General features: G+C 43.5%; 1 protein-coding gene across 5 annotated transcripts in view; it reads right to left on the reverse strand.

Moving 5' to 3' along the window:
* spag6 (sperm associated antigen 6) overlaps window positions 1–16,229 on the reverse strand; it is a 184,822-nt gene that overhangs the window by 5,575 nt on the left and 163,018 nt on the right. The window lies entirely within an intron of this gene.

Below are 16,229 nucleotides of genomic sequence, written 5' to 3' on the forward strand. Positions count from 1 at the left end.
ATTACAGGGAGTAGGTGCAATACTTCCAGACGTGCACAGTACATGCAACATTTTAATATATTATACATTAAAAATTGTAGTATTTCTTCAAATTATAATGCTAACTTTGTGGGTTTTTTCTTTAATACAGAAAAATTTGTTTTCTGACTTGCTGAAAAAGGCTAAATGATTCTGTTGGATTACACTCTGTTAAACCCTGGGCTCTTTCTATCATTCTTGTCTCCATTAGAGGTCCTCCTGATTGCAGCTTGATGTCTTCTTATCAGGTGATTTATAATTTCTTTCTTGTATTTAGCAGTGCCTGAAGTCCTTTTGGATATAGATAAGGCCTTGGACATTTCTTTGGAAAAATGTCAAGGTGCATTGAGAAGTGATATTATCTCATATGCGCCTGGAGAAAAAAAGGGTGCCCTGCCATTCAAGAAAATCCTGTGATACAATGGTACTGTACAACTATTAATCCCAATATAGATTCGTCAGTAATGATTCCTGCACTGACACAAGCCAGACCCATTTCTGATTGCTTTCATAGAGTGTATGATGCATTTAATGAATACTAAATATTAATAGTACAGGGACATGGGCTTATGTAATGGGGAAGAAACAGGTATGTGTTTCTGTAGTACACATTGGGGACAACACAGTTACATCTGAGACAACACAGTTACATCTGACTCTGCAACAATCAACTCAGCCTTTTTATAAACATGGACTCATTTAAACTTCACAAATATTTGGCTGATCTTTTGCTCTCCTGGCTGTATGAGCTTGGCAGGGTAGCTTTGGAAACAATTACATCTATGCAGGTGGGTCAAGATCCTGGATTCAACAGTTTTCTGACAGGCTTCTATAAGAAGCTCTTCACTGAAATGGTTGCATCTTATCTATATCTGACAACTATAATTTTTCTCCCTGAAAAGGATATCCTATGGACTGTCCTACCTCTTTTACTGCTGTTAATTAAAATTATGGCTATTAGTTAATATCCACATTGATATAACCCAAGCAGACAGATGGAAGGCACTTGGTTGAGAATATGTCAGCCATTTAATATTGTTTCCCCACTCAAACATTAGCTAACTCAGATGTAATGCACGTCTTCAATAGAAAGAAAGAAATGACTGAGTGGAGTGGATTTTTTTTTTTTTTTTTTACAGGGGCTATGAGGACAATGGGATTTGGCCATGGCTTTATCCTGTTAGTCTCACTCCTCTACTTGCAAACAAGAGATCTGGTACAAAAGATGGGGTTATATCTTCACAGTAAAAAAAACTGTATGCCAGTTTCTTCCTTTTTATCTCCCCTACTCCATGGTGATCCACGCTTAACAGGAAGGCTGGAAAAACGAAATTGCTTCTGAGCTTGACATGAATCAATGCATTCATTTATTCTTATTGTGCTTCTGGTGATAGGCAAAATTTAACCTTTTGCACTCGACCACTGAAAACCTAAAGCTGGTACTTCTGATGATTGGCTATTTTGGTATGATCCTTTTATATTTTACTTCTGCACATTGTAGCAATTATCATTATTTTCACTCGCAAAAGATATTTAACAAATAATGCAATGTACTCAATTGGAATTCATTTCCACCCCTTTGATACCATGAAAGTGTCTATTGCAATCTGTAACAAATAACCAACTCTTCTGAAAAGTGCCAGCTTTAGGTTTGCAGAGATCCTTTGTGAAAGGCAAAACTAAATTGTTGGTTTGACTGATTCCTCAGGTTGACAGATGATGCACTAGTAGGTAAGTGTAATCTGTACCAACTAGAACATACTAGCTGTAGATAGACTGTTCCCGTTTCCTCCAGAACCTGGAGAACCACTCCATGTGCAGTTACATACATAAGAGTGTCCATCACATAAAGCTAGTGTTGCCTGCCCAACACAAATGAGGTGTAAAGGTGTTAAGCAAATAAAAAAACCACTTGATTGCAATTTATTTTTCCATCCCTTAGATACCACCAGCAATGTCTACTAAAATATATAACAAGTAACCAACTGTCCTGATGCTGCTGGCTGTGGGCTTTCAGGGATCCTGCATGAAAGGTTAAATTTTACCTCCATTCCCATAAGGGCACTACAGGTAAAACGTCTGCAAATCAGGATCTTAAGTTTTAAATTGCAACTTAACCACTTGACCTAAGAGAAAAAAAGTGTTGTGATTGTTAAGTTGTATACATAAACACAAAGCATGTGCATTTTTTTGTTTTCCTGGGCCTAAGATGGACCATAGATGCTGCAGTGCAATTTGTTTCTTGGCTTTGGGTCTGTGGCTTCACACGGGTAAGGTTGACTGTCTCCTGGAATTTAGCCTGTTTAGCAGCTGGAGTCAATTTTTCTATTAGCATTACTTCTAACTAAACTACAGTGACTCATTAAATTAAATCTGGATAAATTCTTCTAGCATTTCCCTTGTACTATTGGACAAGACATGAGAATTAGCTTATTGTCCGATTGGCAAATACTGTCTGACCTCTAGCCTCCAACTGTACGTGACCTACCTTTATTTTACCAATACTATTTTGGTCAGCGCTCCTCTGAACTTTCCTCTCTGTTTGTTCTAAGATTCAAATACAGCATCTTCCTTCAATCCCAACGTGTAGAAATCATCATCATCAACAATATCATATATTTCTATACCACCCATTACATATAGGGAGATATCTCAGAATGTTTTACAGGGCCGTGGATAGTAAGTGGACAGTGAGAAAGGGTTGGTGGTGGGGGGGGGGGGGGGGGGGGGGGGGGAAAAAGAGTACAAAAGCATGGTTGAAGAGGAAGGTTTTAAAGGAGGTGTTGAAGGCAGGGTGGAAGGTAGCAAGGTGAAGATGCTGAGGGAGGGTGTTTTACAGGTCAAGGGCTGAAGGAGCAGAGGGATTGGGAAACAAGAAGTAGCCAGGTATTGGGCGACCAGCGCAGGGACAGAGGGCTGCAGGAGAATGTGGAGGTGGAAAGACTGAGGCTGCGAGGTTGAGAATCTTTAAATTAATTCACCGAAGTGATAGGAATGTGGGCCTTAGGGGGGGGAGTGAGAATATGGGTCACGACATTCACGATGACTTGTCATTTTTGAATGGTAGAAATAGGGAGGCTGGCAAGGTGGTAGATAAGGTTGGAGAGGAGATGGTAGTTGGTGAGGTTAAGATCATGGAATTGAGAAGGGAAATGTGCCTGGTAAGGAGGTGGATGGGAGGGTTCAAGGAGAAGTGGTGGGTTTCGTGGAAGAGGCAAGTTTAGTGAAAGAGACTGTGCAGTAAGGGAGGATGTGGGTGCTCAAGGAAGGAATAAGCAAGGAGGAAGCTGGAGAGGCATCACATGAGGCGGTAGAGAGGACGCCTTTAATTCTGGATACAAAAAGTCTGTGTACCCCTCACGTTTGGCACCCTAAGTGAGGATAGAAGGCCGTAGTAGAGGTTGGCTGGACGAGACAATTTTTTGTGAAGAGGAAGAGTATGGATTTGCTCCTTCTCTCCAGGAGGATCTTAGGGAAATATTAGGAACTGGTTATGGAAAGGAAGTGTCGGTTGGCCTTGAGGTGATTGAGCAAAAGTTGATGATGGATAGCCAGGCAGGTTACTCACCGGGTACATTTCAGTTTATGGCCAGCAGATTTGTATAACAAGGTTGCTGTTGTACCAGGGAAGCGGTGGGGTTGGGTCACTGTCCAGGTTCTGGTGTTAACAAGGACATCAAAGGAGGAAGCAATAACAGAAGTATCAATGTCATCCCAAGTGGAGTGGCAAGGTTGGGGGAGATCAGAGCATGACATAAGAATATAAGTAGGAGCAGGAGTAGGCCATGCGGCCCCTCGGGCCTGCTCCGCCATTCAATAGGATCATGGCTGATCCGAATCTAGACTCACGTCCACTTCCCTGCCCTCTCCCCGTAACCCCTAATTCCCTTATCTGCTAGGAAACTGTCTATCTCCATTTTAAATTTATTTAATGTTGCAGCTTCCACAGCTCTCTGGGGTAGCAAATTCCATAGATTTACTACCCTCTGAGTGAAGAAGTTTCTCCTCATCTCAGTTCTGAAAGGGCAGCCCCTTATTCTTAGATTATGCCCCCTAGTTCTAGTCTCACCCATCAGTGGAAACATCCTCCCCGCATCCACCCGATCAAGCCCCCTCACAATCTTATATGTTTCGATAAGATCGCCTCTCATTCTTCTGAACTCCAATGAGTAGAGTCCCAACCTACGTCAACCCCCTCATCTCCGGAATCAACCGAGTGAACCTTCTCTGAACCGCCTCGAGAGCAAGTATATCTTTTCGTAAATGTGGAAACCAAAACTGCACCCAGTATTCCAGGTGTGGCCTCACCAATACCCTGTATAACTGCAGCAAGACTTCCCTGTTTTTATACTCCATCCCCCTTGCAATAAAAGCCAAGATTCCATTGGCCCTCCTGATCACCTGCATACTAACTTTTTGTGTTTCATGCACCAGGACCCCCAGATCCCTTTGTACTGTAGCACTTTGCAGTTTCTTTCCATTTAGATAATAACTTGCTCTTTGATTTTTTCTGCCAAAGTGCATAACCTCACACTTTCCAACATTATATTGCATCTGCCAAATCTCTGCCCACTCACTTAGCCTGTCTATGTCCTTTTGCAGGTTTTTTATGTCCTCCTCACTCATTGCTTTCCCTCCCATCTTTGTATCATCGGCAAACTTGGATATGTTGCACTCGGTCCCTTCCTCCAAATCGTTAATATAGATTGTAAAGAGTTGGGGTCCCCAGCACTGACCCCTGCGGAACACCACTAGTCACTGATTGCCAGCCCGAGAATGAACCATGTATCCCAACTCTTTGTTTTCTGTTAGATAGCCAATCTTCCACCCATGCCAGTATATTACCCCCAATCCTGTGATTTCTTATCTTGATCAGTAATCTTTTGTGGAACCTTGTCAAATGCCTTTTGGAAGTCCAAATACACTACATCCACTGGTTCCCCTTTATCCACCCTGTATGTTACGTCCTCAAAGAATTCGAGCAAATTTGTCAAACATGACTTCCCCTTCATAAAACCATGCTGACTCTGTCCTATTAAATTATGTTTATCCAAATGCTCTGTTACTGTTTCCTTAATAATGGACTCCAACATTTTGCCAACCACAGATGTTAGGCTAACTGGTCTATAGTTTCCAGCTTTTTGTCTACTTCTCTTCTTAAATAAGGGTGTTACATTAGCAGTTTTCCAATCTGCCGGGACCTTTCCTGAGTCCAGGGAGTTCTGGAAAATAATCACCAATGCATCCACAATCCCTACCGCCACTTCTCTCAAGACCCTAGGATGTAGGCCATCAGGTCCGGGGGATTTATCCGCCTTAAGTCCCATTATTTAACTGAGTACCATCTCCTTAGTGATTTTAATCGTGTTTAGCTCCTCCCCCCCCATTGCCCCCTGTTTGTCCAGTGTTGGGATATTTTTAGTGTCCTCTACTGTAAAGACTGATACAAAATATTTGTTCAGCGTCTTTGCCATCTCCATGTTCCCCACCACTAGTTTCCCGGTCCCATCCTCTAAGGGGCCAACGTTCACTTTAGCCAACCTTTTTCTTTTTATATAGCTGTCGAAACTCTTGCTATCTGTTTTTATATTTTTTGCTAGTTTACTTTCATAATCTATCTTCCCTTTCTTAATTAATCATTTAGTTATTGTTTGCTGGCTTTTAAATGCTTCCCAATCTTCTATCCTCCCACTAGATTTGGCTACTTTATATGCCCTTGTTTTCAGTCGGATACTATCCTTTATCACTTTACTAAGCCATGGATGGCTCTCTTTTCTTTTACTCCCCTTTTTCCTCAGTGGAATATATTTTTCTTGAAAGATGTGAAATATCTCCTTGAATGTAGACCACTGCTCTTGTACCGTCTTACACTTTAATCTGTTTTCCCAGTCCACTTTAGTCAATTCTACTCTCATACCTTCACAGTCTCCTTTATTTAAGCTCAGTACGCTGGTTTGAGATTCAACTCTCACCCTCAAACTGAATTTGGAATTCAACCATATTATGGTCACTCATTCCAAGGGGATCCTTTACTAGGACATTTTTTATTAATCCTGTTTCATTACACAGGACCAGATCTAAGATTGCCTGCCCCCTGGTTGGTTCAGTTACATACTGCTCAAGGAACCCGTCCCTAATACACTCTATGAACTCTTCCTCAAGGCTACCATGCCCAATTTGATTAGTCCAGTCAATATGAAAGTTAAAATCCCCCATGATAATAGCTGTTCCCTTATTACAAGCCCCAACTATTTCCTGATTTATACTCCGACCAACAGAGTTGCAACTGTTAGGAGGCCTATAGACTACGCCCACAAGTGACTTTTTCCCCTTCTTATTCCTTATCTCCACCCAAACTATTTCACTATCCTGATCCTTTGACCCAATATCATCATTTCTGACTATTGCAGTGATTCCATCCTTGATTAACATAGCAACCCCACCTCCCTTTCCTTCCTTTCTGTCCTTCCTAATTGTCAAATACCCTTGTATGTTTAGTTCCCAGTCATGATTATCTTGCGGCCATGTTTCCGTAATGGCCACCAGATCATACCCATGTGTAGTTATTTGTACCGTCAACTCGTCAATTTTGTTACGAATGCTGCGTGCATTCAGATAAAGAACTTTCAAATATGTTTTCTGACAATTTATTCCTGCTTTTACCCCTTTTACTACTTTACCTTTATCATTATACATTCTGTCCCTTCCTGACACGCTCTGGTTTTTAATTCCCCCACTGCTACCTTGCTCTATTGCCTTCTCCGCTGTCATTTTTATTTTTCGCTCTCTTAAAACCTCCCCCCACTAATTAGTTTAAAGCCCTCTCTACAGCCCTAGTTATTCGATTCACCAGGACTCTAGTCCCAGCACTGGCCAAGTGAAGTCCGTCCCAACGGAACAGCTCTCTCCTGTCCCAGTACTGATGCCAGTGTCCCAGGAAGCAAAACCCATTTCTCCCACACCAGGCTTTGAGCCACGCATTTAACTCTCTAATTTTATTTACCCTAGCCAAATTTGCACGTGGCTCAGGTAGTAATCCAGAGATTATTACCCTTGTGGTTCTGCTTTTCAATTTGGCCCCTAGCTGCTTAAACTCCCTCAGTAGAACCTCCTTCCTTGTCCTATCTATGTCGTTGGTACCAACATGGACCACGACAACTGGATCCTCCCCCTCCCACTCCAAGTTTCTCTCCAGCCCAGAGGAGATGTCCTTAACCCTGGCACCGGGCAGGCAACACAGCCTTCAGGACTCATGCTCTTGGCTGCAAAGAACTATCTATCCCCCTAATGATACTATCCCCTACCACTACAGCATTTCTTTTATCTCCCCCCACTTGAATGGCCCCCCGCTCCACCGTGCTGTGGCTGGGTTGCTCATCCTCCCCGCAGTCCCCGTTCCCATCCTCACAGGGAGTAAGAGCCTCAAACCTGTTGGACAAGAGCAAGGGCTGCGGTTCCTCCAACACTACCTCCTGGATCCCCGTACCTGCCTCACTTCTAGTCACACCATCCTGACCCTGGCCACGGACTACATCTGAATTAATTAATCTAATTGGTGCGACTACCTCCTGATACACAGAGTCCAGGTAACTCTCCCCCTCCCTGATGTGTCTCAGTGTTTGAAGCTCGGACTCCAGCTCCTCAACACGGAGCCGGAATTCCTCGAGCAGCCAACACTTACTGCAATTGTGATCACTGAGCATCAATGGTGTCCACCAGCTCCCACATATTGCAGCAGCAACACATCACCTGATCTCCCATTCTATGTAATTAATTAATTTATTAATATTATTCTTAAATACCCTCTGCCCCGATTCTAGATGATGAATATCGCACCTTAGAAACTATAAACCACAGAGTTTAAGCTTCAAAAGAGAGAAATACTCACCAACCAATCACTTACCCGCTTTCTGGTGACATCACACCTGGATTACTTTTTACCTCTCTGCTTCCCTCTGAGGTCCGAGACTGGAGATTGGTACGCCTTACCTGGGTCTCTGAAGCTTTTTCAAGCTTCCCGCTCGCGCCTCCCGCCGACACCCGCGGTCTGAGGCCTTACCTGGGTCTCTGAAGCCTTTTTAAGCTTCCCGCTTGCGCCTCCCGCGGTTTGTATGAGGAAAGATAGCTTTTTCACGGATGGAAGGTAATGATGAAGGGGTTGGGACAGAGAGGGAGATACGTAGGACAAGGGAGATAAGGAAGTGATAGGTCTCAAGGCCATGCGTGATGACAAGGTCATGCTGGTGGCCTGTGGTAGATGGGAGAGTCAATGTGGAGGGTAAGATTGAGGAAAATTGGCTGTAACATGAATTTTAAAACTCTTGTCTTCACATGTGTAATTTTCCCTTAAAATGCACTGATCTATGGTTTAATCTATATCTATAAAAAGTGAGGGCCTCTAACATTATGAAGGCACTGCCTCTTACCTGTAGGTGGCAATGCAGGGATCATTTTTCAAAAGAACTTGCATTTATATACCGCCTTTCACAACATCCCAAAGTGCTTTACAGCCAGTGAAGTACTTTTGAAGTGTAGTCACTGTTGTAATGTAGGAAACACAGCAGCCAATTTGTACACAGCAAGGTCCCACAAACAGCAATGAAATAAATGACCAAATGATCTGTTTTAGTTGTTGGTTGAGGAATAAATATTGGCGAGGATCCCAGAGCTTCCCCGCCCTTCTTCGAATAGTGCCATGGCAAGGCAGACAGGGCATTGGTTTAACATTTCACTCTAAAGATGGCACCTCCAACAGTGCAGCACTTCCTCAGTACTGCAATGAAGTGTCAGCCTAGATTGTATGCTCAAGTCTCTGGAGTGGACTTGAACCCACAAACTTCTGACTCAGAGGCGAGTGCTACCACTGAACAAAGGCTGACGAAGGGTCTCAGACCTGAAATGTTAACTATTTCTCTCTCTCCACGGATGCTGTCTGACCTGCTGAATGTTTCCAGCATTTTCTGTTGTTATTTCAGATTTCCAGCATCCGTAGTATTTTGCTATTGGAAAGGCTGCACGATATGTGATTCACCAAGTATAATGATTAGTATCATCTCAGAGTTCTTTTGTACTGGAACATTGGCCTGGAATTTGCAGTTGTAATGACTGCGAAACTGGCAGTGTTCGCCATCATTACTCTATAAAATGGACAGCAACTTCTGGAGTCTGCACATGCGCATTTAAATGGGGAAATCCTGAAGTTGCTGTCAGTGATACCCTACTCTTCCACAGGGTGTGCTGTTGAAGTCCTCACAGATGGAAATCTTGCAAATCACTTGAATTGATGTGAACTTCCAATTTTATGCACTAATCTCACTGTAAAAAAAACCCAAAAAAGTTATGTTTTGTTGAATAAGGTGTAACTGAGTTTTTAACGGTGTACTAAGTTACTGCTGAACAACCTCTCTGGTCCTGAAAATTTGATTTTATATTTGTGGAATGTCAAATTTCTCCATTATGATACAAATTCCCATAGATTTTTAAAATAATATTTTTTAAAGTTTGTTTATATTTTAGCTTCTACCTTAATCCCATGTTTGTCCCAATCTTTATTTTGCTCTCTGTAAAAATGATTAAAAAGTGAAGGATAATCAGTGCTTTTTACTTCCTGGTTTGCTGTCTGAGAATTCTTCAATGTAATTGACTGCTTAGCCTGCTTGATGACATCACTGTTGCTGGACACTGGAGATGCCCTCTAGGTGACGCCAGAATGAAATTAACATGGGGAAATGTGAAATCCATGCAATTGAGAGCGCTAGATCTTTGTGTGCAGCTTTCTTTGGAGGTCAGTGGTGAGCCCTGTCACTTTGCCACTGACCGCAAAATCCGGGCCATTGTCACCACTTTCATTTACCACATAATTGTAGCTCTGTTGCTTCAATCTTCATTGTGTACTGTAGTGGACAGTTAAACTTAAAAAGGATGTTCTCCTTAGATTGCCGGAACTGTAAATGACTCCGCTTGAAAACATTTCTTCCAAAAGGAATTCCTGACTGCTGATGTGGATTCTTCATCCCCTAACAGAACTCAGTCTGAGCAGCAGCAGCCTAAAATACCATTAACCAATGAAGTGGAAGAATTCAGAAAAATGTGTTGGTTACTGAATGAAGCGCATAGTAATAGCTGCAGATCTATCAACAAAGTGGTAGACCCAGTGCAAAGGAACATAATGCAGTGTTCATCGCCCAGCCATGTCCAAGACAACCTAATTAGTCCCCTCTTCAGCTCATAGTGCATGGATAAATCTTCCCCCCTCCACTGAGCAGTAAAGCTGACCCATGTGTTAAAGAACCCCTCTCCCTCACTGAGCAGCAGTAATGACACTGGAACCCTCCCACTCCCCATTTTGGACTGGGGGGGCAGGCGGGGGCGGGGGTTCTCAGCCCTGCTCCCCTATTGAGCAGCATCTAGGCCCTTCTACACCAGCCCCACCATGGACCAGCTCCCTGGTTCTTGGCAATCAAAATCAGCACCCTCCCCACCCCCCCACCACCAGAAAGGAGCATCTTGACCTTAATCCACCGCCAGCATGATGGCCCACTGGCACAACGCCACATTGTGGCGCATTCAGGCCTTAGGCCAAACAGCACAATCTCGAGTCACCACTCCCTCCTCACTGACCAGCATTTTGAAAATAGGCACCCCATTCCAACCTAATTTTTTTAGTCTCTCCTCCCCCTCAACCCTTTATCCCTACCTTCCCTCCCCTTTTTCCCATCACTTCTCTCCCCTCACCTTTCCCTGTCCTCTTCCCTACCATCTTTCTCTCCGCCATCCACATCCCACTTCACACTGTCCCTAGTCCTCCTTCACATCTCCTTTTACCCCTACCCTCTCAGTCTCCCATCCTCTTCGCCTCCCTCTTTCCCTCCTCCCTCTAACTGCTTGACCTGAATAGTACCCTTGGTCTTGACTGTGTACAACAGCATGGAAGATCAACCAGTAATAGGTTAATAAATCTTATGTCTGCATGCAGTTCCTGTCAGCTTTTTCCATTACAAATTCCTACAACCAAATTTATAATGGAAACTGCCTATGTAAGTTTGTCACGTTGTAATTACACCCTCCTGCCAGTGGAGGTGCTGCTGTATCACTGGTAGGAGAATGTAATTACAACATGACAAGTACACAAAAGCAGTTTCCATTATAAATGCGGACATAGGAATTTATAATGGAAATATAAAAGTAAGGACAGCATGTATGAGCTTAAAATAGGGACTGAATTATGTCTTAGCACCCTGCTCCGGTTATCCCAGTCCTCTTACCCCGCTTCACCCAAAGAGAACACTGAGTCACCAGGTTATGAATTCAAGTCCCACTCCAGAGACCTGTGCAAAATAATCATAGAATCATAGAAATTTACAGCACAGAAGGAGGCCATACAGCCCATTGTGTCTGTGCCGGCCGAAAGAGCTATCCAGCCTAATCCCACTTTCCAGCTATTGGTTCATAGCCTTGTAGGTTACAGCATTCAAGTACATATCCAAGTACGTTTTAAATATGATGAGGGTTTAATGCTTCTACCACCCTTTCAGGCAGTGAGTTCCAGACCCTCACCACCTTTTGGGTGAATAAAGTTCTCCTCAACTCCACTCTAATCCTTCTACCAATTACTTTAAATCTATGCCCACTGGTTATTGACCTCTCTACTAGGGGAAATAGCTCCTTCCTATCCACGTTATCTAGGCCCCTCATAATTTTATACACCTCAATCATGCCTCCTCTTTTCCAAAGAAAACAACCCCAGCCTATCCAATCTTTCCTCATAGCTATAATTCTCCAGTCCTGGCAACATCCTCTTAAATCTCCTCTCGAGTGCAATCACATCTTTCCTGTAATGTGGTGACCAGAACTGTAAGCAGTATTCTAGCTGTGGCCTAACTACTGTTTTATACAGTTCAAGCATAACCTGTTCTTATATTCTATGCCTTGGCTAATAAAGGAAAGTATCCCATATGCCTTCTTAACCACCTGCCTACCTGCCCTGCTACCTTCAGGGATCTGTGGCCATGCACTCCAAGGTCCCTCTATTCCTCCAGACTTCCCAGTATCCTACCATTTATTGTGTAGGTCCAGCAGTGAGAGCGGGATCTGAGAAGCGACACCAGCGGGGATAAAAGGAGCAGCACCCGAGGTCCGAGACCAGCAGCGAGAGTGGGATCTGAGGAGCGACGCCAGCGGGGATAAAAGGAGTTAGCTGGGAGCTGCGCGTACCGACCTGAGGGGAGGGGGGTGGGGAATCAAGTGTGACGTCACAGGAAAGCAGGTAAGTGATTGGTTGGTGAGTATTTCTCTCTTTTCTAAACTTGGGCATTGGTTTAAATTAAGAGCCAGGATTAAAAACTAAACATAATTGATATTTCAAAACTTGAAAACCTAATTAATTAAATAAAATATAATAGAGATGGCAGGGCAGGCAATGTGTTGCAGCTGTTGCATGTGGGAGCTGGTGGACACCAATATGATCCACAACAACCACATCTGTAGTAAGTGTTGGCGGCTCGAGGAACTTCAGCTCAGAGCTGATGAGCTGGAGTCCGAGCTTCGGACACTGCGATACGTCAGGGAGGGGGAAGAGTTACCTGGACACTGTTCCAGGAGGTAGTCACACCCCTTAGGTTAAATAATTCAAATTTGGTCCGTTGTCAGGGACAGGAGGGTATGACTATGAGTGAGGCAGCTATACGGCTCCTGAAGGTAGCTTTGGAGGAGCCTCAGCCCTTGCACTTGTCCAACAGGTATGAGGTTCTTACTCCCTGTGTGGACGAGATAAGGGACTGCAGGGAGGATGAGTAAACTGACCACAGCACCATGGTACAGGGGGCCATTCAAGTTGGGGGGAGTAAAAAGAAATGTAGCAGTGGTAGGGGACAGTATAGTTAGGGGGATAGATACTGTTCTCTGCAGCCAAGAGCATGAGTCCCAAAGGCTGTGTTGCCTGCCCGGTGCCAGGGTTAAGGACATCTCCTCTGGGCAGAAGAGGAACTTGGAGTGGGAGGGGAAAGATCCAGTTGTCATGGTCCACGTAGGTACCAATGACATAGGTAGAACAGAGAAAGAGGTTCTGCTGAGGGTGTATGAGCAACTAGGGGCTAAAATAAAAAGCAGAACCACAAAGGTAATAATCTCTGGATTACTACCTGAACCACGAGCAAATTTGCATAGGGTAACTAAGATCAGAGAGATGAACACATGGCTCAAAGACTGGTGTGGGAGAAATGAGTTTCGATTCATGGGGCACTGGCACCAGTACTGGGGTAAGAGGGAGCTGTTCCGTTGGGACGGGCTTCACTTGAACCATGCTGGGACTAGTGTCCTGGCGAATCTAATAACTAAGGCTGTAGAGAGGGCTTTAAACTAAATAGTTTGGGGGGGGGGGGGGGGGGGGGGAAAAGGAGGGTTCAGGTGAGCAGGAATTTAAAAAGTCAGAGAAAGGAGAAGGCAATAGAGCAGGCTAGCAATGGGGGTAATTGTAACCAGTGTGTGACAGGAAGGGACAGAAAGTATAAAAATAAGAGTGCATCAGAAAATAGAGCCAAAGCATGGAAAAATAGTAAAAAGACAAAATTAAAAGCTCTTATCTGAATGCACACAGCATTCATAACAAGATAGATGAGTTGACAGCACAAATAGATATAAATGGGTATGATCTGATAGCTATTACACAGACATGGTTGCAAGGTGACCAAGGCTGGGAACTGAATATTCAGGGGTATTTGACATTTCAGAATGACAGACAGAAAGGAAATGGAGGCGGGGTAGCTCTGTTAATAAAGGATGAGATCAGTGCAGTAGTGAGAAATGATATTGGCTCAGAAGAGCAAGATGTAGAATCAGTTCAGGTGGATATAAGAAATAAGGAAAATAAGTCACTGGAGGGCATAGTCTATAGGCCCCCTAACAGTAGCTACACTGTTGGATAGAGTATAAATCAAGAAATAATGGAGGCTTGTAAGAAAGCTACAACAATAATCATGGGCAATTTTAATCTAAATATTGATTGGACAAATCAAATTGGCCAAGGTAGCCTAGAGGAAGAGTTCATAGAGTGTATCCGGGATGGTTTCCTAGAACAATACGTTGTGGAACCAACCAGGGAGCAGGCTATCTTAGATCTGGTACTGTGTAATGAGACAGGATGAATAAATTCTCATACTAAAGGATCCTCTAGGAAAGCATGGTTGAATTTCAAATTCAATTGGAGGGTGAGAAAGTTGGGTCTCAAACCAGTGTCCTGATCTTAAATAAAGGCAATTACAAAGGTATGAAGGCAGAGTTGGCTAAAGTGGACTGGGAAAATAGATTAAAGGGTAAGACGATAGATAAGCAATGGCAGACATTTAAGGAGATATTTCAAAAATCTCAACAAAAATATATTTCAGTGAGAAGGAAAGACTTTGAGAAGGGAGAACCATCCATGGCTAACTAAGGAAGTAAAGGATGGGATCAAATTGAAAACAAAGGCATACAATGTTGCCAAGATTAGTGGGAGGCCAGAGGATTGGGAAATTTTTAAAAACCAGCAAAAGACAACTAAAAAGAGAGAGAAGATGGATTAGGAGAGTAAACTAGCAAGAAATATAAAAACAGTGATCAACCACCACCTAGACCGAAGGGTGTGTTGATGCAGGAAGTGGGGCACACAAGTACAGTCACAAGATTGGTCTATGAAAAACAGCAATTAGCTGTGTTTTATTTTTAGAAAACAGGGAAAAAGCTTCACATCTGGCAAAATCCAAAAACAATAAGCCAGGGTTACTTTACCACTGGTCTTTCTCCAAAAACAATAAGCCAGGATTACTTTACCACTGGCTCTTTCGCAGCCGGTCCAGGAATCACCTCCTCAAGCTCTGGCCTGGTCCTCTCTCAGGACCCCTTTCCCTGGCCCTGAAGGGATGCACTAGTTTGCCTTTTGAACTAGTGAGCTAATGGGTAGATTTGCCTCAGGTGTGTTGGAGGTGGGTGTGGCCTTCACCTGAATTGGAGTGAAAGGGGGACTTTGTCTCCATCTGGTGGCCACATACCGTCCATCACACCTCAAACCGCCCCCATAGCTCACAACAGATAGTAAGAGCTTCTACAGGTATATAAAAAGGAAGAGAGTAGCTAAAGTAAACGTTGGTCCCTTAGAGGATGAGACTGGGGAATTAATAATGGGGAACAGGGAAATGGCAGAGACTTTGAACAAATATTTTGTATCAGTCTTCACGGTAGAAGACACTAAAACCATTCCTATAATACATAATCAAGGGGCTATAGGGAGGGGGGGACCTTAAAACAATCACTATCACTAAAGAAAAGGTACTCAGTAAAATAATGGGACTAAAGGTGGACAAGTCCCCTGGACCAGATGGCCTGTATCCTAGGGTCTTAAAAGAAGTGGCTGCAGAGATAGTGGATGCATTGGTTGCAATCTACCAAAATTCCCTGGATTCTGGAGAGGTCCCAGCGGATTGGAAAACCGCAAATTAGTGCTCCTATTTAAGAAGGGAGGGAGACAGAAAGCAGGAAACTATAGACCAGTTAGCCTAACATCTGTCATTGGGAAAATGCTGGAGTCCATTATTAAGGAAGCAGTAGCAGGACATTTAGAAAATCATAATACGGTCAAGCAGAGTCAGCATGGTTTTATGAAAGGGAAATCATGTTTGACAAAATTGCTGGAGTCTTTGAGGATGTAACGAGCAGGGTGGATAAAGGGGAACCAGCGGATGTGGTGTGTTTGGATTTCCAGAAGGCATTCGATAAGGTGCAACATAAAAGGTTACTGCACAAGATAAGAGCTCAAGGGGTTGGGGGTAATATATTAGCATGGGTAGAGGATTGGCTAACTAACAGAAAACAGAGAGTCGGGATAAATGGGTCATTTTTCGGCTGGTAAGCGGTAACTAGTGGGGTGCCACAGGGATCACTGCTGGGGCCTCAACTACTTACAATTTATATTAATGACTTAGATGAAGGGACCGAGTGTAATGCAGCCAAATTTGCTGATGATACAAAGATAGGTGGGAAAGCAAGTTGTGAAGTGGTCACAAAGAATCTGCAAAGGGATATAGACAGGCTAAGTGAGTGGGCAAACATTTGCCAGATGGAGTATAATGAGGGAAAGTGTGAGGTTATCCACTTTGGTAAGAAAAATAAAAAAGCAAATTATTATTTAAATGGAGAGAGACTACAAAATGCTGCAGTACAGAGGGACCTGGGGGGCCTTG

Source organism: Somniosus microcephalus, chromosome 5 (genome assembly GCF_052327205.1).
Source record: "Somniosus microcephalus isolate GS21.2 chromosome 5, FLI_Smic_1.0, whole genome shotgun sequence".
Classification (NCBI taxonomy): domain Eukaryota; kingdom Metazoa; phylum Chordata; class Chondrichthyes; order Squaliformes; family Somniosidae; genus Somniosus; species Somniosus microcephalus.